Raw genomic sequence first — 27567 nt, forward strand, 5'->3', positions numbered from 1 at the left:
ATCTATCTATCTATCTATATATATATATATATATATATATATATATGTATATGATATGTATATCATACATACATATATGTGATAATTTGTTAAAATAGCATATATATGTGTGTGTATATATATACACACACAAATATATGTATACACACACACATATATATGCTTATTTTAATGAATTGTCTCACATATATATGATATATATATGATATTGGTTCTATTTCTGTAGAAAATCTTTAATTATATGAGACAATTCGTTAAAATAAGCCTATATATGTGTATATATATATATATGTATATATATACACATATATACATATATATACGTGTGCATATATATGTTTGTGTGTGTATATATACAGACATATACATATATAAACATATATATACACAGACATATACATATATATACATATATATATCTTATTTTAACGAATTGTCTCATATAATTATGGAGCCAGAGATATCCTGTGGCCCGCTGTTTGTTGGAGACTCAGGAAAACTGGTGGTATAATTCAGTTGGAGTACAAAGGTCTGAAAACCAGGCAAGCTGATGACATAAATTCAAGTCCAGGTCTGAAAGCCTGAGAACCAAGATCAATAGGAACAGGAGAAGATCAATGTCTCAGCTCAAATAGTCAAGCAGGAAGGCCACAATTTTTTTCTCTCCTCTGCATTTTTGTTCCATTCAAGTGTTGAATGGATTGAATGATACCCACCTAACTGGGGAAGGTAAATCACTTTACTGAGTCCACCTATTAATAGCTAGTTTCATCTGGAAATGCCCACACCGATACACCTAGAAATAATGTTTAGCCAAATATCTGGGAACCCAGTGATCCAGTCAAGTTGACACATAGAATTAATCATCACAACCCCCTTCCATTAACATATGACATCTTAATAAATATACCATTTTGCTCATAATGTTTCAGTTGCTCTGGACTCTTGATGTTTTCTGAAAATACAAATATCACAACCACATTTAGGGATTCTTTTAATTACTTCCCTTTGCCTAGAATACTCTTTTCCTAGATATTCCTTTAGCTTACAACCTCACCTTTCAAATCTGTTCAAATGTCACCTTCTTAATGAGAATTATTCAATATTGAATCTTAACAAGTCTCCAACATTCCAATTATTTTTGTGGCTCTTATTACCTCTGTCATGTTAAATAATTTATTAAAAATATAATTTATTTTACAGATATAGTTACTGTTTAATGTGTGTCCCTTCCAGTAGGGAATAAATACTGTTATTGAACAACCCAGGTTTAGCTGCTTGCTGCATGCAAGCCAAAGTCCAAGAGACAAGCGGTGGTGGAAAAAAAAGAGGTTTATTCAAAATGCTGGCATTCCAGAAAGATAGGGACTCCTGTCTCAAGGCCACTTTCCCTGTTCCTAGAATGGCCAGGGGATTCATAGGCCTGTTGGAAGAGGCAGAACAAAGGAAAGGGAAAGTTAGTTAGGTGATTCCTGGGTGCTGACACCTGGAAAAATGCATTTCAGGGTCTGTTTTTTTCCAAGATAATGTTATCTCGGACTGGTCTTAGCGCGATTCATGTGTCATCTGGTGGAAAGTTTCAAGGTAGTTGCAGCCTGGTTATCCACTTCTAGAGGTCTAAGGGATGAAACAGTTTCTTTTAAGTCCATTTTCTGATGATTAATCAGATCAACGAGGTAGGTATGTAACCTTGGGAAAACAGAGCAATTGAATCAGGGAAGCGGTGAAAGAAACAAAGAGAAGAAGAAAAGAGAAAACTAAACCAGATTGTTAAATATTACAAAATATACTGTCACCCTTACAGTATCATTCGATGTTTTACTCATTGGTGGATCTCAGACACATAGAAAAGCCTGTGTTGTAGAGAAGCTATTTGTAAGTTAACATCGAATAAATAAATAAATAAATGTGTGCATAGATGCCTTTCCAGCTCACTTAGTGATTTGTCCATGGAGTGACAATTAAAGCTCATCTATGAATTAGAAGAGAAATACAAAGTTAGTTTCTGCAGTAGGTCTCAGAATAGTGACCTACTATTCTTCCATGAACTATGTTTTATTGGAAGAAATGTGATGGGAAATAAAAGTTTACATATATTTTAGAATGGTTGAGCTTGAATTCTGATTTAGCTAGCACACATTTTGGCTAACCCCTGGGCCCCCTAGCAGAAGGGCATGAAACTATAGTAGAAAAAAAGTCCAACCATTAATTCATTTTAATTTCTTTCTACTTAATGCAAAATATTTTGCTAAAAGTAACAGTCATTTTTGACGATAATTATTCAAAAATATTAATTGTGTAAGTGAACAATATTTAGGTAGAGGTAAACTTATAAACCTATAAATCTTATAATAAAGAGACAATTTTATAAGATAAGTTATTAGGATGAGCAGTAACATTTAACAGAACTGCTTCAGTACTTGTTTTCATTCACATTCACCTGTGATACTATTACTACTTCTCTCAGTATTGTCAATTTTCTCTGAAAGTGGTGCTGTTGAAATGGGTTCTCTAGAGGAAATGGGGATTCCTATAATTTTAGTCAATTATTTGCTATAATTCTTCAGTCACAAATATTTTAAGACTCTTGGAAATTTATGTCTTTGCATTCATGGAAGGAAAAAATAAACAACCTCTCGGTTCATTATTGTCATACTGTGATATATCTAGTCACATCAGATTTGACCATGAGGCAAGTTACAACATAAACAAATAGGCCACAGAAGGTTAAGATTCCATTATAGTACTGAGAATTGATGAAAGGAAGTACCCAACATTTAATCATTTAAGACATAATTACCCTAAAGTGTGTATATGTGTGTATATATACAAACATGTGTACGGCATCGGACAATTAAGTTTACAAACTTGTTGCACCGATGTTGCTGATCATTTTTTGATATCGGTGGGATTATTCATTATGAATTTGTACCAACTGAACAAACAGTTAACCAAGTTACTTGGTTATTTGGAAGTGCTGAAAGGGCTACATGAAAAAGTTAGACGACCTGAAATTTGCACCAACAATTCGTGGTTCTTGCATCACCACAATGCACCAGCTCACACGGCACTGTCTGTGAGGGAGTTTTTAGCCACTAAACAAATACATGTATTAGAACACTCTCTTTACTCACCTGATCTGGCCCCTAGTGACTTCTTTCTTTACCTGAAGATAAAGGAAATATTGAAAGGAAGACATTTTGATGACATTCAAAATGTCATCAAGGGTAATACGATGATAGCTCTGATGGTCATTTTAGAACAAGAGTTCCAAAAATGCTTTGAAGGGTGGACTAGGTGCTGGTGTTGGTGCATAGCTTCCCAAGAGAAGTACTTTGAAGGTGACCATAGTGATATTCAGCAATGAGGTATGTAGCACTTTTTCTAGGATGAGTTTGCAAACTTAAATGCCTGACCTCATATACATGTGTTATGTATATATAAACACCATTCAGCAATGCAATTATACAAATTAGTAAACTCTATATAATTAGAAGGTAGCAGAGCCAGTATTTGAGCCCAGTTCTTCCTGACTCCAGAACAAAGGATTCTTACCCTTGCACTATCTACCATGCTTGAAAAATGAATAAATGTGTGGTTCTACCATGCTATCATCTCTACCTTGTCTTTCCCTATGAAGCTTATGCTGTAAAAGTGCCCAATCCCATGTCAGGCTCATAGAAAAAATAAGAACTTTATTTTTAATAGGTGTGTGAAAGGCTTTTCTTGAACTATAGGCATTTTAACAGATTTGAAAGACTTTTTTTCTTGAGACCAATTAAATATTTAAAATTTTAAGCAAATTAGTTGGGGTAGCAGTGTTGGAACTCTGAAGTCTAAGACTAAAAATCTTGACAGAAGAGAGAAGAGACTAAAGAGACAGAAGAGACTAAAAATCTTGACAGAAGACTAAAAATCTTGACACGGATAATTATGTTACTATGTTATGGAAATGATTATTTTATATGATTAACTGGGATTCTATGCAATTAAACAAAATTTTGAAATAGATAGACTCCAAGGAGTTACTGGCAAAAGGGCCACAAACTATACTGATCCCAGCAAGCGGTTTGTCTCCAACACAGCCAGAACAGAACTGGCCAACAGTTTTGTTTAACCCTGGATGTCTCTTCATTCCTATAATTCTGAGGTTCCTCTCCTCCACTTATAGATACCCAGATTCCTAACCCAGCTTAATCCTTTCTGCCCCTTAAGGTAGCAACAGTAATGACTGAGTGCTGGAAGTCACAGCAGCACCAGATAAACCAAGCAGACCAAACATAATATACAAAAGTCCTGAAATTTACATTGTCATTGAAAACACAGTGAACACAAGTAGGCTGAAACATGCATGCTAAACCAAAATAGGATGCCTGCCTACCGGAATAAAATATTTAAACAGGCCAAAGTCTTCTAAGATAGTAGACAAATGTCCAGAATATAATTAGAAATCTTCCGTCATACCAAGAATCAAGATAATCACAACTTGATTTAGAAGGACAATTTACAGACATAAACACTGAAATGAATCAGATGTTTGATTTATCTGACAAGAATTTTAAAGCAGTTTTTATAATGTGCTTCAATAATCAGTTTTCTTGAAACAAAAATAGAAAAGTATCAGTAAAGATATAAAATTTATAAAAACAACTAAAAATTATAGAACTAAAAATGAAATGACAGGAAAACAATTTGCCTACTGGGTTCAACAGTAGAATAGGGATGACAGAGGATAAAAATCAGTGAACTTGAAGGAAAATCAATAGAATTCATTCAGTCTGAACAACAAAAAGCCCTAGATACAAAAAAAAAAAAAAAAAAAAAAAAAGAACATATTCAGGGACCTCTGGGAAAATACCAAAAGATTCAATATTTATATCATCAAAGATCCAGAAGTATTGGAGAAAGAGAATGAGTCTGGAAGAGTATTCACATAAATAATGATTGTTGAACATTTCAAAAATTTGACCATAAAAGCTGAAATATCACAAACATTTAAACACCCAAAGAATTCCAAGAAATATACTAATTATATTTTTAAATTTAAGGACAAAAAAAAAATCTGAATGCAGTGAGAGAGAAATGATGTAATACTTATAAGAGAATACTAATTTTGACGACAGCAGTTTTCTTATATGAAGCCACAGAGGCCAAAGGACAGTAGTACAAAATTTTCAAGTGTTGAAAAAATAGAACTGTCAACTGTGAATACTATAACCATCAAAACTATCCTTCAGGGATAAAATGGAAATACAAACATGCTCAGACAAAGGAAAACTAAATGGATGCATCACCAGTATAGCTTCCTTAAAGATTAGCTAAAGAAAGCTGCTGAAACAAAAAGGGGATGATAAAAGAATTTTGGAATACTAGGAAGAAAAAAAAAAACAAAACATAAATATATGTATGTGCAGTTAGTGGCCTTTTCCTCAGGAGTTTTATAAATCACATTTAATGATTGGAACAAAATTATAACACTAGATGATACTCATGAAAATGATATTTAAAAGTAAGGAGAGTAAAGGGGCCTAAATATAAGTGAAGCTTTCACACTTTATCCAAAATGTTGATATTAGTAAATGTAATAAATTATTTATTTATGTATACTGTTATCCTCAGAGCAATAAGTAAGGAAAATATACAAGAGATATAGTAAAAAACACAAAAAGTGTTAAGTAACTTGGGAAGGCAAAAAAAGAGGTACAGAGGAAGAAGAATCACAGGAAACAGAAAACAATAAAATAACAGCTTTAAGAGCTAATCTGTTAATAACTGCCTTAAATATAAATGGTCTGAATACTCAAAAAGATCAGCAAAGTGGAAAAAAATATGACCGAACTGTTTGCTATGTACAAGAAACTTACTTTGATATCAATAACAAGGGTAGATTCGAAGCAAAAAAATAGAAAAAAAAATATATCATACAAATATCGAGCAGACAAATGCAAGAGTGTGTATGTTACTATGCAAAAAAGTAAACCTCAGAACAAATAAAATTACTAGAGACAAAAAGGGACAATGTACACTGATAAAATGATCAATTCACCACAAGATGAAGATTTGCCTTCTGGACATTTTATGTAAATTGAATCATACAATATGTGTTCACCACACAATGGGGACTCAAAATACTTGAAGCCAAGCAGTGAACTAGAAGGAGAAAAACACAAATACACATCTGTAGTTGGATAATTCAACACACCCTTTTATTATTCTTTTTCCAAAGCTCTACTAAAATTTATGAGGATTCTCATGTTGGTCTGGCTTTAATTTATGAAAGATCTATCAATAACCCTGATCACAGTCACACAAAATATCAGTGTATAGCTTAAGTATGTATGAATTATTTCTTCTGAACAAGATTAATGGGAGAGTAGTTTATCTCTGAGTATTGTATCCAGAATGCACTTAATAAAGATTTTGGATTATCATTTACATTAATAAGTCGGTTTCAATAATTAAATGATAATTGAAAACCACTGATAGACTGCAATGGGCTTTATAAATATAAAACAATGATTGTGATAATGATAAATTTTAAGTCGTTGAGCAATGAATACCCAGCAATGTAATAAAATTTTCCTCCTTTTTTATGGGGTAAGGAAGCATGTATTTTTAATAAGATTTTAATTAGATGCTTCATAATAAAAATAATTATCCTTCAACATTTGAAATCTAAAATAGAAAATTAAAAAAACACACAATATTTAGCCAAAATACCCCAATTGAGACAAATTTAAAGTTTTTAAACTATAAAACAAAGTTAAAAAATGTGGTAAATTATTCAACAAACAGTTTTCTGTTGAAAACTTTTCAAAGATAAATCTAGGGAACATGTTTTTCATATGGATATAAAGGTGTGAATTAAAATTGTATCTTTCTAATAGGAATTTTAAAAGTTTAATTGATATATAATTCATATACCATACAATTTACCCATTTGAAGTGTACACTTTGATGTTTTTTCAAAATTTATTCACAAAGCTTTGCAACCTTCACTGCATTCTAATTGTAAAACATTTTCATCATCCCAGAAAGAAACCCAGTACTGATTAGTAGTAACTCTTTAACACCACCACCCATCTCTCTACCTCTGAAAATACTTCCATTTTTAAGTGACCATTAATCTACTTTCTCTCTGTATGTAGATTTGCCTTCTGGACATTTTATGTAAATTGAATCATACAATATGTGTTTATCCATGAATGACTTCTTTAATTTAACATAATGTTTTAAAGTTCATCCATGTTATACTGTATGTTAATACCCTGTTCTATTATTTTTATTGTCAAGTAATATCCCATTTATGAATATATGACATTTTGTATATCATAGAAAGGAAAATATATGTCCACATAAAAACATTTACACAAATGTTCACAGCAGTATTATGCATAATAGGCAAAAGTGGAACCCCCCACCCAAATATCCATCCATGATAAATGGATAGACAAAATGTCATGGATGGATATTTTTTTTGGGGGGGTCCACTTTTGCCTATTATGCATAATACTGCTGTGAACATTTGTGTAAATGTTTTTATGTGGACATATAGTTTCCTTTCTCTCGAGTATATACCTTGGAGTAGATTCTATGTTTAACATTTGAGGAACTGTCAAATTATTTTCCAAAACAGTTGCACCTTTTTACAATCCCATCAGCATTGTATGCAGGTTCCAACTTTACATTCTTTCCAGACTTTATTGCTTCTTAATATCTACCTATTTCCCCCAATCTAAATGCACTTTTCAGATTTTCCCAGGTTCCTGAGCCAATTCTTCAAGTTTTAAGGATGTTATCAAGAACCCTAGTATCTCCGTATGATAGTTGGTATCCTTCAAGAAGCAGATGCTGAGACAGCATTGGAAATATGAGATTTGTTAAGGGAAATACCTGTCCGGGTTTTAGGGGAAAGGGAATAGGAATTAGTGGGAAAAACTTTCAAGATACAAGTCTGACACCTGTAAAAGGAGATGGATTAAGGAAGAAGGATTGGGTAGAAAAAGCCTTAAATTGTAATGCAGCTCTAAAAGAATCTTAGCAAAGACTCTAAAGAGCTCCAAAGCAATGACTGTTTATTAGAGGAGGCCCAGGATGTGCATGAATTAACCAGCTCTTGTACCCTCAGTCATTGACTAGTGTAACCTCGGCTTCTATATGAATGACAGATTCCAAGGTAAAGCAGCAAAAGACAGTTTCTCTCCTTCAATGGAGATCTGAGGGACATATATCCACGGCATCCATCGTTCACCTGTAACATATAACAAATTCACTTCTGCATGTATATTTGTGGATAGGCTCTTTCATGGTTCCCTTATGAAAGTTAGAAGAAGGAGTTTAGCAGTAAACTATAGCCCCCAGCACTGCATTGGGTCTCAGGACATAACTGGTCCTCACCGTCTTTTCCTTCACTGTCCACTCCAAGTTTCCCTCACCCTCATTTTTATCTCTATGGTTTTGTTCATCTGCCAATGTAACGGAAATGCTTGTTCCTAAGGGATCTGACACCCTAGTGATGAAAATCATCTCATGAGGAAGGGAGTTGCTGCACGTGACATTGTCATTCACAATTTGGCACGGCAACAAATGCTTTCCATGTAGTGATTGAAAGATAAAAAAGCCCCACCTTCTCTTATTACTCAAGATAAAATTTTCCTGCCTGAATAATAGTTTTGCTTCTCTGTTGAATCTAGACATTAAAATGCCTAGGTGACAGTTGTAATATTCAGTTCATTAGAACCTTACTGTGTCTTCTGGTGAGAGTGATCCCCGCTTTGGGACCAGATCCTCTAACCCTACAGAAGGTAGAGTGAAGGACTGGAAGCACGAAGTCCCCTGGTGGGTCATTGGAACTAATGGTAATTGAGGACCCTCTTGCCTCCATGCCTTGGTTCCTGGACCATTATTCTACCTCCTGTGATCTTTAATTATCTTCTATATCTTGATGCCATGGTGAGGTACACTACCTTCAATTTAAGACACCCAGTTAATCTTTGTGAGCCCTCTAAGTGTTACATGATATTACAAACACTTCTAATTTCTGTGGTGATGTTTCTGGAAACAGCTAACTGCCTAGTACTCACTATATCTAAGGTACACTGAACAATGTTATCAATTTAGTAAGTGTAGGGTCTTGAGAGAGAGACAACATGCTCAGAGCATCTGAATGCAGGAAAACCACAGGAGGAAACTAAGCTTTAGTAGAGAAGAAAGATATAGAAACTGGAAAATGCTGTTGAAAATTGCTACATACTGTAAAATAAGAGGACAAAAATAAATGTGAATTGCATCAGTGAAATCTTACCTACTCTAATTTCTAAATGGTCATTATTAAGGCTCATTTATATAAGTATAACATCCTTCCATCCTGGACATTTGCCTTTTTCCATGCCTTGTTCATTTTCCAAAGTCAGCTTTTTATATAGGAAATGTGATCATTAACTCCCCTTTTGAAACTATCCATTGCCTTCTTCTGCCTCCATTTCATCTATCAACTATATTTTCTATGCCAGAAAGTCATTATGTTTGTTGTAAATGATAGTGTTTCAAAATCTTTGTGGTTCAAAGATCCTGCATGACTTTGCAAGCCTTTACTTCTTCAATTCCAAATGCTTTCTTCCAGCCATTCTGAACTAACTTAGATTTTCTACTCACAGTCCTCTATCCAGAAATTTCTTGGGAATTGAAGTCACAAGGACAAATTTGACTTCTTCCACCTATAATGAGCAAGTAGTTTTTCTTCACCTTCATTTCTTTTTCGTTTCAAAAATGGAAATTTTTACCTGTCTTATAGGCAATTCCCTGTACCAATGTCAGTTGTTTTATTTATTTAAAATAACTTATATGCTCAAGCAAGGAACTGCAATTTAAATAACAATATTTTTAAAAGGGATTTTGATTTTATTTTTGCTACATTGCAGGTAGTAGTAAATCTTTTATTCTCCATATATTGATATAATTTATTTCATGTGTACATATGTAATTGCATGTATTCTGAAAGTTTATTAATGAGAACACATTTGACATAGTTAAGTATTTCAATTTTCAAACTTTTTTTGAGGCAGTCCATGAAATTGTAGACTTTATAAAGATGATGACATTGTATTATTTTTAAATATATTGCAGAAATAAGTGTGCAGCAACAAGTTATGTGCAAAATGTAGATTACTTTAAATGACTTTATGAGTGATTGTTAAAAAAAGAACAGTATGGAAGTCACTAAAAAATTCTTTTACATGATCACTTATTTAAAATGTAAGTCTAAAGACCTATTAAGCTACAAACATATGAATATCCTCTAATAATCTGTTTTATTAATAAGTGCCCTTAGATTCACATATACATGACAATATCTAATAATGAATTAATCTTTAGTTTTGCTGTTTGAGAATTTTGTGTTCTGAAGCTATACTTTTCAGGCTAAAGGAAGAGAGTATTTTTTTGTTAGTTTCAGGTGTATAAAATAATGTACTAGTTAGACATTTACAACCCTCACAAAATGATAAACCCCCCTACCCCAATCTACTTCCCTCTGACATAGTATATATGTTGGAGGGAGTATTTTCAATAATGAAAACTTGCAGAATCTTTTGCAGAATCTTGAAGAAAACTTGCAGAATCTATGGGTAGACACCCATAACTGTCTACCCTGTTTCTATTTTCCAACCAACATAGGAAGGAAAAGAACCTTTTGGTTAGAGTCAAATGTGCTTGTTAGGAGCTCTCCATTGTAGCATATGATTAAAGAATATCTGTGTTCTTAATTACCAAAAGGAAATTGATAGACTATACCTTGAAATAATGACAAATTCTAAACTCTTCATTATTAAAAAAGAGAAAGCATTGGTAATATTAACTCTAAATATGCAATTCTTAATAAAAGCCAGGATTATGGAAAATAAAGTAAGCATCTTAATAGATATCTGACGTCCTTTACAAAGTGAAGAAAAAAATACTCCAAATAATTCAGAAGGTTTAGAAGCAGTGTAAAATTTATAAAAACTCATGTCAGTAAGAATATATCTAATTAATTCATATATTTTCTTAGCATTACATCTTGATGATCAGCTTCTAAGTATAAAGTGTCAAAAAAGAGGTGATTGGTAATTTGACTGATTAAGTTTTGAAATATTATTTAAAATTATAGTTAACAGTATTGCACCTAGTGTGTCATTGTCACATCAGTTTTAATGGATATAGGATTTATAATTCCGTAATAAAATGTGCTAAAGCATTTTTTAAAAAGATGTCTCATATCAAACTGCATTTGAATGCCTTCCCAGTGCTTTAGTCATAACAATAAATTGATAGCATTACTGTCACTTTCCTGGCAATAAATCATCAAAGAAAGGCTGAGATATAGGGGGAAAAGCTGTTATTCAAACACACAACTTCAATAATACCAGGGGAATGTACCCAATTACCAGTAAACAAATTGGTTTTTGTAGACATGTTCTATCTTTGTCACGCTTTCTCCAATGTGGAAATTCCAACAAAAGACATCAAATATAAATATGTACACCTGGTACTATTCTTTAATCAATTACATGGGATTTGGAGACAGATGAAAAACATCTCTGCTACCTGAAAGCAGGAGCTAAATTTCTATCCATCATAAGTTTGCATATGCTTTTGATTTTTAGTTATGCACTCTTCCTGCAAGTTCCTGAGACCTCCAGATCTCAGTGAGCAGTAACATTTAACCTTTAAAGGGAATTACCATTGAATCACATTAATATTAAGAATACTGACCGTGGTGTGTGTGTGTGTGTGTGTGTGTGTGTGTGTGTGTGTGTGTGTGTGATGATATCCTTTAAGCTTCATCCATTTTTTTCTTCCATATTTGCCCCATGTCTGACAAAGCTAATGTGAAAGACGTTGCTACCAGTTGGAAGGTCAAACCACATAAGCTCTTGGTTGCACAGAAAACCTCACTTCCCATCCCCAAACTCCATAAAAACCTAAAGCCAGTCTCCTTTTCCTATTCTGTCCCACAGCCATTTTTTAGAGCAGCTTGGGAAGTCTGCACTACTCTCCCCAGAAAGCCTCCTCATGTTAGTAGTAAACCTTTCAAACTCTCTTGGATGGTGTGTGTGTCGGGGGGTGTGGTAGAATCATCAGTCTGGACATCTGAACCAAATTTGGGGTAGGAGTCCATGCTGACTCTGAAGAGTTGGTGCAAAAATGACAACACTGTTTTTATTAATATTCTCTTAAAGGTTTGAATTATTAAAATTTAATGTCTTAATTTGACTTCACTATTAATTCTTACATTATAATTAAGATACTATAACTGTATGAAGAAAATATAATCTAAAAAAGGAAAATATAACAATTAGTGTGTATTTGAGGTATATTTAAACTTAGTGGAAAATTTTTTTGTAACTGTTGTAGAATAACACATTTTCGTATAATAAAGTGTATTCCATTAGGCTGTGGAAAAAAATATACCTGAAATGAGTATTCAATTTTAACTGTTATTCAATGGCAAAATAGTAAAATAAGCACATTAAGGAGTTATCCACTGTTAAAATAAGGAATTGATTTCCACAATATGACATGGCAGAATTTATATGTCGAAAGGAATAACCTCACAATTTAAGAGTCTATTTCCCCCCCCGGAAATTAAGTATTATTAGTAAAGAGGTAGCTGCAGTAAAATTATAAAATCTATAATTGATGATGAGTCAATGTTAATTACTATTTGTAATAATTGTTTTTCATCAGATAATAGTTTATTTTTAAAATCCTGGAGTACATTAAGTATTGCTGGTCTTCAGCATAATAATCTCTAAATCCATCCATGTTGTCATAAATGATACTATTTCATCTTATGGCAGACTAGTATTCCATTGTGTATATATACCACAACTTCTTTATCCAATCATCTACTGAAGGACACTTGGGTTATTTCCATGTCTTAGCCACCATAAATAAAGCTGCAGTGAATATTGGAACACATATGTATTCATAGATAAATTATTTCAGATTTTTGGGGTATATGCCCAGGAGAGGGATTGCTGAATCATATGATAATTCTATTCTTAATTTTTTGAGGAACCTCCACACTGCCTTCCATAACAGCTGCACCAGTCTGCATTCCCACCAACAGTGTATGAGGGTTCCTTTTTCTCCACAGTATCTCCAACACTTGTTAATATTTGTCTTGTTGATGATAGCCATTCTAACTATCATCATTATTGTCGTGTGAGGTGATATCTCATTGTGGTTTTTATCTGCATTTTTCTGGTGATTAGTGATGTTGAACATGTTGTCATATGTCTATTGGTCATTTGTATGTCTTCTTTGGAGAAATGTCTTTTCATGTACTCTGCTCATTTTTTAATTGTTTTGTTTGTTTTTCGTTGTTGTTCAGTTGTATGAGATTCTTATATATTTTGGATATTAGCCCCTTATCAGGCGTTGTTTGCAAAAATCTTCTTCCATTCAGTTTGTTGCTTCTGTATCTTGTCGATGGTTTATTATTTTTTTTAAATTAACTTTTGCTATGCAGAGTATTTAGTTTTATATAGTCCCATTCATTTATTTTAGCTTGTACTTACTTCCCTTGCCTTTGGGGTCAAATTCATAAAATGCTCTTTGAGCCCAAGGTCCATAAGTTTAGTACCTATGTTTTCTTCTATGAAGTTTATTGTTTCAGGTCTTATGTTTAGGTGTTTCATCCATTTTGAATTAATTTTGGTACATGGTGACAGATAGCAGTACAGTTTCATTCTTTTGCACGTGGCTTTCCAATTCTCCCAGCACCATTTATTGAAGTGGCTGTCTTTCCTCCATTGTATGTTTTTAGCTTATTTGTCAAAAATTATCTGTCCATATTTATGTGGGTTTATTTCTGGGTTCTGGATTCTATTCCATTGGTCTATGTGTCTATTTTTCTGCCAATACCATACTTTTTTGATTATTGTTGCCCTGTAGTACCAACTGAAGTCAGGGAGTGTGATACCTTCAGCATTGTTCTTTTTTCTTAGGATTGCTTTGGCTATTCAGGGTCTTTTGTAGTTCCGTACAAAACTGACAATTTTTTGTTCTATTTCTTTAAAAAATGCCATTGGGATTTTGATGGGGATTGCATTTAATCTTTATATTGCTTTGGGTAATATGACCATTTTGACTCTGTTGATTCTTCCAATCCTTGAACATGGAATGTCTTTCTATGTCTTTGTGTCTTCTCCAGTTTCTTTTAAAAATGTCTTACAGTTTCAGTATATAAGTCTTTCACATCCTTGGTTAAGTTTATTCCTAGGTATTTTATCTTTTGGTTTCAATTGCAAAAGGAATTGTTTTTTTGTTTTGTTTTGTTTTGTTGTTTTTTAATTTCCTTTTCTGAGATTTCATTGTTAGTGTATAGGAATGCAGTGGATTTTTGTACATTGATGTTGTAGCCAGAGCAAAATAAGTCAGACAGAAAAAGTCAAGAACCATATGATTTCACTGATATGTAATATATAGAACTAAAAACAAAACAAAACTAAACAAAAAACAAGTCAAACAAATGAAGAAACAAAAACTCATAGACACAGACAATAGTTTAGTGGTTACCAGAGGGTAAGTGGGGAGAAGGGTGGTAGATGAGGGTAAATGGGATCCAATATATGGTGATGGAAAGAGAACTGACTCTGGGTGGTAAACACCCAATGTGATATATAAATAATGTATTATAGAATAGTACACCTGAATTCTATGTAACTTTACTAACAATTGCCATCCCAATAAACTTTAGTTAAGGTTTAAAAAAAAAAAAGAAATACTGGTCTTTTAGATCATTTGAGTATTTTTAAAGAATAATTTATAAGACAAAAATCAATGTAATTTATAATAGAAATTTAAAAATTGCATAACAACATGGATAGACATAGAGGATATTATGATAAATGAGATAAGTCAGACAAAGACAAATACCACATGATATCACTTATATGTGGAATCTAAAGAACAAAATAAGTGAACAAACAAACAGAAACAGACTCATAGGCACAGAGAACAACATTTTGGTTGCCACACAGGAAGGGGTATGGGGAGTGAATGAAAATGGTGAAGGGATTAAGAAGTACAAATTAGTAGTTACAGAAGAGTCATGGGTATGTAAAGTACAGTATGGAAAATATAGTCAATAATATTGTAATAACTTTATTATAATAACTTTATAACTTTATTGTAATAACTTTATCGTAATGCCATGTGGGTACTAGACTAATAGAGGGGATCACTTTATAAATTATAAATGTCTAACTATTACGCTGTTCACCTGAAACTAATATAAAATCTGAGCTGTGATCAAGCAATACCATGAATGTTTAAATTTAAAAAAATTACAGTAAAAGACATATTGCCATTAATCCCTCTGAAAATATTCCCCTTGCTTTGAATGCATTTATGCCATCATTCTTACCACTTTCTGAAGCAGTTCTGGAAGTCCTCTTAATTACAGTATATTGGGGTGACAATGGTTAATAATATTACATAGGTTTCAGGTGTACAATTCTGTAATACATTATCTACATAGCACATTGTGTGTTCACCACCCAGAGTCAGTTCTCTTTCCATCACCATATTGGATTCCATTTACCTCATCTGCCATCCCCTACCCTCTTACCCTCTGGTAACCACTAAATTATCGTCTGTGTCTATGATACTTATTTCTTTATTTGTTTGTCTTTTTCCTTTTTTGTTTTCAGTTTTATATCCCACATATCAGTGAAATCATGTTTCTTGACTTTTTCTGTCTGGCTTACTTCATTTAGCAGCTTTATTTACAGTGGCCAACACATGGAAACAACCAAAGTGTCCTTCAATAGATGATTGAATAAAGAAGATGTGAAATATATACACAATGGAGTATTATTCTGCCATAATAAAAGATGAAATAGTGCCATTTGCAAGAACATGGATGGATCTTGACATTATTTTGCTAACTGTAATGTTTTATTTGATGGAAATTACTGTATACCAGAAGTGATGTGTGGCACGGAGAATTGTCATGACAGAGAACGATTTATAGCACCCTTTAAAACACACCTTCTTTTCTACCATCACTGACACCCAACTGACTGCACCAAACAAGTTGAAACTTGTCACACAATGTTACTAAGGTTCCACATGCTGGTTCCTATATTGAAGATCCCTGCTTTTCTGTTGAATGGCACTCAGCAGCAGCATTCATCGTATTTTGTGATCACAAAGGAAAAGCTCTGTGTCACACATCAATTTTGGTATGGCGATTTCTGTCAAATGAAAACATTATAGTGTCTTCATCCACCTTATTCACCGGATCTGGCACCATGTGACTCCTGGCTCCTCCCCAAAGTCAAAATGACCACGAAAGGTAAACATTTTGAATCAATTCAGGATATGAGGCAGCCATGACAAAGCAACTAAAGACACAAAGAGGACTTCCAAAACTGCTTCAGGAAGTATCAAGAATGATGGGATAAGTGTTTTCAAAGTAAGGGGGAGTATTTTGACGTGGGTTAATGGCAATGTATCTTTTACTGTAATCTTTTATTTTTAAATTTAAACATTCACCATATTTTTATTGTGTCTCATAATATTGAATGTCAAGAGTGATTAAAAAAATGCATACATGTATTTTGTCTTTAAGATAATTTTAATCTTTCATTTGCTTGAATTTATCATAAGTGAAATATGTAGAACTAAAAAAATAATTGGGTTTTTCTAGTATCAAGTTATCATTGTTTTTATTAACATCCGTTTGTTTAATCTACAAATGACTCTCTTTTTTGCATTATGATTAGTGATTTCAGTGTCTTTCATGGCTATAAATATTTGCTATTGAAACTCAAATCCCCCCCCTCTAATCAGTAGACTCTTATCCAACTACCTATTTCAACATTACTTGGGTATCAAACTTTTCAAACTTATGTCTAAAACATGAACTGCTAAACGACCTTCTATTTCTCAGCAATTCCAATTCTCTTTTTAGGTATTTAATTCAAAATAGTTGGAAACATACACTGCTACAGTGTACATGCTTTTTCATTTTTTTGTTTGTGTTTAATTCTAGAGGGAAGATTGGTTAGATAGTTTTCATTTTTGATAATTGACCTGGATATAAAATACAGTGTGACCTAGGCAGAAAAGTCAAAAAGCAAAAATATAACACAACCAAAGGATACATTTTGGAAAAAAAAAATCACTGGAGAAAATAGATAGGAAATATGCGTTATATTTTTATATGTATTAATTTGAAATCAATCCAATTTAGACATATGTTAACTTTAAGATATTGGTTAGGATGCATTAGCAGATTATTCTAGAACTATAACACCTATTCTTGGAATATGCTCACTAGGTCTGAGTTTTCTTAGTTAGAACTTTGAATCCTTCTGAGAAATATATGTCTAGAATAAATGAAATGTTACATAGAGAATATTTCTGCAGGGTTTCAGGTTTAAATTGTGGGGTTTTTTTGTTTTGTTTTGTTTTTTCAAAAATGGAAAGGATTTGTCATCTCTGTATTATCTTTACCATTAGTAAGGAAATAACAACACAAAAATCAAACATTTTCTAAGTCTAGATTCAATAGATTCCTGGTATTTATAGAGCCCTCTTTACTTCATAATAGCTAAAGAAACATTTTGCTTTCAGCAAGCACCATGCTTAATCTGTTCTTTATCTTCCATGATTTTACCTAATCAAACAATAGAAACAGAATAAGACCCCTCAATCTATTAAAAATATCAAAGAGCAGAATTTAGATAAAAAGACAAGATATTAGAAATGCCATTATGTATGTGTGTGTAAATATATTTGAAGCAGACCACACAGTAATTTAATTCATGATGTTATAATGTTTAGAGCATTTGTCATTAAATCTATTCTGACTAATGCTACTAATAAAATCTGCTTTTATTTAGGAATTCCATCATTTTTTAATCATGCCATTTGTATATAATAAAATGTAAGTAATGTTCAGTTTCTAATCATTGCTCTTTTTTACTGAGAAGAAACTCACTCATATCATATGTCATTCACTTATATATTACAATATAAGATGGTTAAAATTTTCAAACAGACTTATGGACTCCAAATAATGTCATAATCTATAAATGGGTATAACATGAAATATGTATTATTGTACTTAGATATTATTTATAATTTGCCTCCAAACTAATTTTTAACAAACAAGCACATACACAGAAAGATAACCTGAACACAATTTGTTTTTCAAATCTTAGTGTTCCATCTGCCTGGACTTCCCTGCATATTGCTTTCCATTTCTTTTACACCTGCTCAAATTATAATAATCATGAAGGTGCATCTTTGTATCCCTCTTCTCATAGCTTTTGTGTATTTTTTGACTTCAACACAATTGATTGTTTTCTACTCTGTGGTCTTACAGTACTTAATGCATTTTTCACCACTGTATTTGTTTCCTAGGGCTGCTGTCACAAATTACTACAAACTTGGCTTAAAGAGAAGAAAATTTTTACTTCCACCTTTCTGGAGTCTCACACTCCCTCCAAAGACTGTGGAGGAGAATCCTTCCTGGCCCATTTCAACTTTTGGTGGTTCCATGTATTGCACAACTCCAGTCTTAGTCTCTATTTTCACATGGCATTCTCCTTTTCTCCCTGTGTGTCTTTTCTCTATGTTTCTCATATAAGGATACATGTGATTGGATTTAAGGTCCATGTGAAAAATTCATGGCGATCTCATTTCATGATCCTTAGCTTAATTACATCCGCAAAGACCTTTTTCCAAATAAGGCTACATACATTCACAGTTCTGGGATGAGGTGGAAACATATCGTTGGAAATATTCAACCCCCTACAACTACTATCCTTACATTATTTCATCTGAACTTTTTCTTTGGTTTCTCTCTCTCTCTCCCTCTTTTCCTCCCTTCCTTCCTTCCTTCCTTCTTGGTATTAATGTGAGATGAGCGAGGCAGTTGCATCACAAAATTAAGGGAACACACACACACATGCACACACACACACAATAGCAGTAATCAAGATACCAGTGTTTTAATAAAGTATTTAAAATAAAAACAAACTTTATGATAAATAAAATATCAATATTTTTAGTAAAGGCAGGATTATTATTTTATTCTATCAGGCATACTAAAACAATGCAGTTTCGTGGATCTCAGTTGTAGATGTTTCTGATATATTTTCTCTCTCCCTCTGTAGCCATGGAAAATATTTAATTCCTCACTATATTTTTAATTCATTCCTAAAGAAAAATATTTATCTTTACCTGTTAACCATCATAACATAGCATACGGTCCAAAAATTTTATTAAGAAAGTTTATGGGCTGAAGAGATGGAGGAACAAATGAATGAATGAGTTATCTTGAGGAAATTATTCTGTTCCATACGATTTCAACTGAATACAACAAAGAAATCTATTAGTATTAATTTTTATTTTGTATTTTTGTCTACTTTTGTTGTTATTTCAATCATGTTTAAAGATAAATCAAATTCGTCTTTAGGTGTAAAATAATTTTAGAAAAAAATTTCCATAAAGTGAAGATAAAATTTGCCTACAAATGGGGAAAACAATTCTGTGATTCAAACATAGACTTTCTTTTACAGTTTTTAAATTGCTCACATCTTACTAGTTTTACCAAAGAATATATTAATATGTATCAAAGTTGTGTTATATTACTTACATAGATTTGGTGGGATTTTTGTTTAACCCACCTCGTATTCTTCTCCCCTTTGGCAATCATCAGCTTATTCTCTACATCTGTGGACATGTTTATGTTTTATTTTGTTTATTTGTTTGCTTTGATTTTTTTATATTTCACATATAAGTGAGATCATACAGTATTTGTCTTTTTCTGTCTGACTTATTTCACTTAGCATAATACTCTCTAGGTCCATCCATGTAGTCACAAATGGCAAGATTCCATTTTTTTTAATCACTCAGTAATATTTTATTATATATATATATATATGTGTGTGTGTGTGTGTGTGTGTATACACACACACAGAGGGTGACAAAAATGTATACACATTTTAAGAAAGGAAAAAACTGTATTAATCATAATAATATTTACCAATAGCAAAATATGAATACAAGTCACGGTTGACTTCTGCATTTACAAGAGGTGCTCAAAGTGGTTACCATCAGCGTCTAGACACTTCTGATTATGGTGAACTGCTGCTTAAGCATAGGTAACATCTCTTAAAATGTGTATACATTTGTGTGTGAGTGTGTGTGTGTGTGTGTGTGTGAGTGTGTGTGAGTGTATCACATCTCTGTGTATTTATCTATTGCTGGACATCCAGGTTGCTTTCATATCTTGGCTCATGCAAGTTATTATGCAATGAATATAGGGTTACAAAAATAAACTTTAATTGTAAGAAATCCATCAGGAGACGTCTACTTGATTCTTGATTTTTCTATTGATATTTTCACAGAATGCATTCCTACTTAAAAATAAGATTGCCAAGATTTTTGAGCACCCAAGATATGTCAGGTCTTGGATAGCCTTAAATTTGAATCAAGGAAAGCCGCATCTCTCTGGAAGTTTTGATCATCACAGTATTCATGGGGTCCATTGCAGAAACATGGTGTTTACCATCTAGTACCCTCACAACAATGTCTGAGTCATGAGTTAAATCTGAAATGTTCACACAAGCACATCTTGCTACCTAATACTTAACTTTAAAATGTCTAATTCGTTCCCTTTTCCACTACCAATATATTTTCTTTTCCATGTACTTAGACATTTGACTTTTTAAAATCATCTAACACTTCACTCAGGTTGAGATTGTAGATGTAGATGCAAAAGTTCCTCATACTCAGAGGCTTAATCTCAATATTTTTCGTGTTTTCTTCTTCCAATTAATTATTAAAGCACCCAATGTTTATTGTGCCAGTGTCACATATATCATCTACTGTGCCGTTTGATAGGGCTTCAATAAAGAACAAGACAGATAGTGATTCTGCTCTTATAGAGAACATACCCTAGTGAGGGAAACAGAAAACAATCATTTAAAGAAATAAATCATTCAAATGAATAAAACTTGCCATTGGTGCCATAAAAGCAATAAATTAGGGGTTTTGACGAAGAAAACCAAAGAACAGCTTCCTTAGATTGCCTAGAAAAAGCTTCTCTGTAAAAGGTTATGTTTATGCCATGCAGGAACCTGGAAGTTAAGAAAGAGCCAGACATGCAGACGCATGAAGGACAAACTTTCCTAAAGATAGCCGTAGGGGCCATGAAAGGGGAAGAGTTTACAAGTTTTTAGGACTGAGAGGAACCCAATATAACTGGAGTATAGTGAGCTAGGTAAGCAGTGGGAATACACACATCACATATGTAGGTGAGGACCAGAACCATTGGACCTCAGGGACTTAATAAATGTTTCTTTTGTTGTTGTTGTTGTTGTTGTTGTTGTTATTGTTTTTAATTTATTAATGTTTCAAATCCCATTAGGAAGCCAAATAAATATTTACTACAGTTATTTTGTGAATATTTAGACATTTTCTGATAAATATTATATATATATATACATATATATATACATATATACATATATATTATATATCAGGGGTGCCATAAAATGTATACAAGTGGACACTCTTTGGTCAGCGTTACTCAAGCAGTAGTTTGCTGTATTCAGAAGTGTCTGGACACTGATGGCAACCACTTTGAGCACCTCTTGTAATTGCAGAAGTCAAACATGACTTGTATTCATCTTTTGTTGTCGCTATACATTGAGTATTACAATTGTAATGTTTTTTTCCTTTCTTAAAACGTGTATACTTTTTTGGCACCCTCTATACACTATATCTATAAAACAGAATAATTATTTGAGAAGAAGATGTAGTTGTAAAATCTATTAAAGGTACTTTAACTGGGTCAGGCTACGATCTGTACTTTTATCAAATCATGTCACTATAAATAAATACTGTAGTTATAAGAAAAATCATGGGAAATATTGTACATTTGAGGTACTAATTTTGATGTTCCAAGGGGAAACTGACTTGTAAGGAAAACGAATGAAAATGACCAATTTTTGTATTTTGTAGAAATGCAAACGAGAATAAAAACCATAACAACAAGGAAATATAACAGCTACTTGGCTTAAAAATATGTAGGGTCTTTTAAAAGACTTAGGCCACCAAACAAGCAAAAAGTCAAACATCTGAATGCATTTCTGCTAAGAAAAAGTCTTATCTTGCTTTTTGAGATGACATGTAGTTTATCACACACATCTTTCTTTAAAATAGTGGAGATACAGCCAAGCGAATATATCATAAGTATAAAGTCAGTGACAATGTTATAAAGTTAGGGAAAGTATAAAAACTCCCTAAAGTAATAAGATTTGAGTTTTTTTTTTTCTTCCTTTTTTTTATGTTCCTAAGACACAGGAAATATTTATGCCAGACAGACTATGTGGTCAAAATAGAAGAGTTGTCAAGAAGCAGTGTACCTGGCTCAAAGAGTGTGTCAGTGACTTTAAATATATTCTAGTAGGTAATTCTCTGATAGTTATGAATAGGCACAGTCACTGAACCACAGACTTCATAGTGGTTAAAATGTTCAAGTATGCAATTAAACTTCAATCTTTTCATCACAAATGTACAGTAAATGTTTCTTGAGCATTCCAACAGGCATTGTTGCAGTTGCTATGTATGTACAAAACTCACGTACTTGTCATCTCTGCCTACAAAGAAGTTGACGTTAATAGAGCAGACAGAAAACAAAATAGTCAATTATGACAGTGTGATAAATTCTGTTGCAGCAGTAAAGCAGAAATGTTTGTGAATACAGTTTAGGGTTATCCTGGTTTACACAAAACAGAAGTTTTCTGAAGCCAGTGGCATATAAGCTGAGTTTTAACCAGAGCCTGGGTAACATGGCATGTCAGCAGATCCCACGTATGTATATGTGTGTATGGACACACATGTGCACACCTGCACACACACACACATATACATACACAATGACAAGAAGTTTCCAGACAAATTAAACAAAACCCTACAATATAATTGAAAAAAGTGACACAGAAACCCTAATCCAGTAGACCAACCTATCTAAAACAAGCTTCCCTATCATGTTATAGCTTCTCATAGTGCCATAGTGTCTTCCATACTACTCTTATTATTTCACATTAAATTGCTTATTAATTTGTGTATTTGTGTTTTTTTTTTCCGACTTCTCCCAGTGTCCCCAACCAGAATGCGTCTCCTTGAGGAAAGCTTCACACAAAAAAGTAATAATTATTTTTAAATATAGTTATTGCCATTATAAATAATACTTATTCTTATTATAAAGTATAATAAAATTGGAGAAAACATGAATTATGAGAAAGAGAAAAAGGAGACATAAATAGAAATGGTGCTGAAGAGACATGGATGAAGAAGTGCCATTTAAGTGCAGACAAAATCAGGTTCACAGTAGACCTTGCAGAAACTTTTCCAGGCATCCTTTTCTGAAGGAAAATATTAACACAAATGTACTAGTAACGTTTTCTGTGTTAGTTGTTTCTAAAATGATGCTGTTTCAAACAACTTTCATTGTCAGGTGCAGTAAGTCGTCTAGCTAACTCAAATAACTCGAGAACACAAAAGATAATCTGCCAGGATTTTCAATCAGGATTTACCCAGGCCTTAGAGGAAGAGGAGCTAGAGAATGTTAGTGCTGAGGGCAGTTTCTCCTTTTTCAGAGTATGCATGCTTTTTATCTCTCGGGGTTTTATAGTCTCTCTCTTTTCCTTTTCTTCACTGACTCCTTGTTCTTGCATGTAGGCCACCATAAAGCCCAACATAAATCCCTGACGCTACGTAAATACAAAATACATTCAAATGGCCACAACTAAGGGATTATACCTATAGAAAATTTTCAGAGAAAATGCAATAGGTGTTTTGTCACTTGTTGGACTAGCTGTCATGCTTAGGGTTGTTTAGCCCTTTTAAAAGAAGGGGTGGCTCAAGGAACATGTCCATAAGGCTGAATGTTCTTCTGGCTGGGCATGAGGCCAATTAATTCAAAGTGGAAGTGGCAATTCATTAAATTCCAAATAAGTTTCAGATTTCCACACTTCCAAACTTCATAAAATTCAGAATGTATTTATTGAGATCTTGCTATGTAGCTGATAGTGTTCTAAATTTTGGAGTTGCGTTAAGTGAACACACAGAAAGAAATTTCCATTCTAATGAAAGAGGGGAGAAAATTAGTAAAAAGAATAAAATAAATAAAAGTCAATTTGATACTATGTTAGAGAAGAATATGGAGAATAAAAGTAAAGAGATTGCTAGAGGCATGGGTTTCGCGATTTTGAATTAACCGATTATACTAAAAAGGTGGCATTTGCTCCAAGACTGTGAATGATCCATGCAGGAGAAAATGTGCAAGCAGAGAGAATGGCCAGTGAAAAAATCTCTGAGCAGGAACGTGCCTGCTGTTTGAGAGGCAGAGCAGAGGCAGGTAGCTTGACCATGTGATCAAGAGAGATGGAAAGGTGAGGTCAAAGGAGAAGTTGATGTATACAAGAAATTGTATCCATGTTTCAGGTAAAATGATGCCATGACAATCCCGCTATAGCATTTAAATATCACTTTTGCCCTCGATCTTATTTCTTCCAACGGTTTTCACATTTAATTTCCCTTAATGATTCTCACTCAGTTTGAAGCTGTAATCACTTATTTTACTATCTGCCACTCTGCCATTTATCAGTGAGTTTAAATGTAGCCATTGACTAAACAATGAAACACAATAACAAATATTCCTTGATTAACTTGCTTCCGTTAATATCAGCAGCCATTCCCCAGCCATTCTAGGAATCATTTGATTTTTAAATACACAGAAAACATGAGCTCAAATTGGTACCAAGGTGATATTAAAGGCTCTTCCTTTAAGAACAGGCAAGGATTAAAATTTTATTGTCATTCTGTCTTTAACTTGATTCAGTTATGAACTTCAGAATTGATTTCTCAATTATTCTCCATTATTACCACTATTTAATTATTTATCAATGTACTTTGTAGTACACTCCCGTATTTCTTTTCCCATTTTGCTATCATTATGTTTCAGTGCCTATTAAATATACTCATAAAGATGTCTTAGATGCTTTATGTGATTCAACACATCCAAAATCAAAATCATCTTCTCTTCCTTCAAGTGCAATTCAAGCTATGCCAATCTATTTATCTATTAATGTCTCAGGTATGAACCCAGCCATTGAGTAAGCCCAGGTATTTGGGCCTAGACAACTTGAAGACATCTTAATACCTTGTCTAACTTTGCTCTCTGTATCTTGAATATCATTGAATCTTCTTAATTTTTACAATTGTTTTCTTCTTTCATGCTTGCTACTTCCAGTACACAAATCCAAGTGCTTATTATTTCTTACCTGAACTCGAGCAGTAACTTTAAAAAGGAATTTCTCTCTGCTCCTTAATCTTCCATCTATGCAATGATTTGTAAATATTACTGCCAAAGTAATGATCCATGTTGAAGACAAAGTTCTGACTCTGTTTCTTCTCTGTTCAAACATCTTAATGAAGAGTCAGTATAAGTGTTGCCAATCTGACCTCATCTGACTCATAATATCATCTCTAGCAACTCTTACCTGAAAAATGTTTACCCTCCTTTTGAGGTTGAGCTTTCAAGCAACCTTTAATATCCATTTACTTATTATCTCTCTTTTTAATCTGTCCTTGTAGAATCACATTCTCTATCTTCACTTTTTTCTTATTGCTATATTTGTACCTATTTTGCAAAATGCATTCTGTCTTGTATTCTAGTTACTTGTGAGTAGTTCATGCTCTTACTAAACTTTCATTTTCTTCAGGGCAGGTACTATATCTTGTCCACTTTAAGGCTGTATCACATTTTTCATAGGTTAGTCATTAAGTAAAATATTTTTATATTAAATTTTGAATAATTTATATAATTCATTTTTCTTTTATTAAATTGATTACATTTTCTTTAACTTTATTTTCAATATATTTTTTTTTTATTTTCAATATTTGAGAGGGAAGAATGTCATATAGGTTATAAAAAAGCAGGTCAAAGATAAAATGCCTACTTGACATAGAAATAGCACTGAAGTCTTTGAACAGATGCTAGCTAGCATGGTTAGCACAGATCACTGAATAACGGATATGAGTACAAGTCAGATAAAGATGCTATAGAAGTAATATAATGAAAATTGTTGTGTTAGAATTAGAAATAAAGTTGAATGTCTATGCATTTACTTCATTTCAAGATTCAGATACCCATCTAAAGAAGGAAATCAACAACACATACTATTTATTTTAAAAAAGGAAAGGAATGAAAGGATTAAAGGTAAATATATAAGGGCGTATCAGAAAAAGCCATAAAATGTTAACTTTGATTATCTTACAGTCTGTTGTGCTTGGAGATTATTTGCCAAATTAGTGGCATTCGATAACCAATATGATCAAATTGAGGTCATACCAATAGCTCAATTTTTAGAGAAACATGGAATAGTATATCAATTATCTCTTATTTATTCTGGACCAACATGATACTAGAGACATCCTGAATTAGTGAAGAAATCTACGCTTAAAAATTAATATCAAGTATCTTCAACTATAAACACAAATGTTTCTTTTTTTTCTTCTCTAACGTCAGGAATCATGTCTTTTGATAATACTGTCTTTCAATCAAGGCTATTTCAGTAGAATTTGTTTCCCCATTTTCTTTTTTATTTTTTTTTTGTTTCTCCTTTTGACATTCACATTCAATTACACTTATCCTTGTAATATTTTCATATAAATTCATATTCTTTTTCCTCTTCAAGACACAATCCCGTCAATTTTCCATATCACACACCCAAGCATACAATTGATGCAAAGCATGCTTATTAACTTTGTGGCTGAAATAAGACTGCAGACTTGGCAAGTGTTTAAAGAAAGCAGTGATAGATGATGATTTTTAATGAAAAGTAGGATTTATCTATTTGCTACAGTGTGTACAGTTAGGCATTTAGAATTTGTTCTGGTGCATCTGATAAGAAACATATGGCTTTCCAGTATGAATGTGAAATGTAGTAAGAAAATAGATGTTAAAAGCAGTAGATTGAAAATAAGAATAACCTGGAAAATAATTTTAAATAATAATGATTTCTGAGTTTCATCTTTAATAAAAGAATCACTGGAAATAAGGCTGTGGAATGTGCATTAGAAAATAAATAAATAAATAAATAAATAAATAAATAAACAAACAAACAAATAAATACATAAATTCAAACAATTTAATGAATTCTAAAGTAGTGAGCCAACTGACTACTATTTTGGAACTATGATTCTCAGAATGTTTGGACCCAATAATGTAATGATGAGCAGGGAAAAGTAAGGAGAGGGACATGCTACAGAAGGGCTAATTGATTTATTTAGCAATATCTAATTAATTATTTAGCAAGCAATAGCAAAAGACAAAGGCAATTAATAGAATGTGCTAATGCCAGAAAGTAAAGGCGGTTAAGACTAAACTATGCACATTGATAACAATGTCATATTAAAGGAGTATACATACATATAAGTTTAAAAGATACCAACATATGTTTATTATTGATCAAAAATCACTTGACTAAATAC

This window comes from Rhinolophus hipposideros, assembly GCF_964194185.1.
Source record: "Rhinolophus hipposideros genome assembly, chromosome: 13".
Classification (NCBI taxonomy): Eukaryota; Metazoa; Chordata; class Mammalia; order Chiroptera; family Rhinolophidae; genus Rhinolophus; species Rhinolophus hipposideros.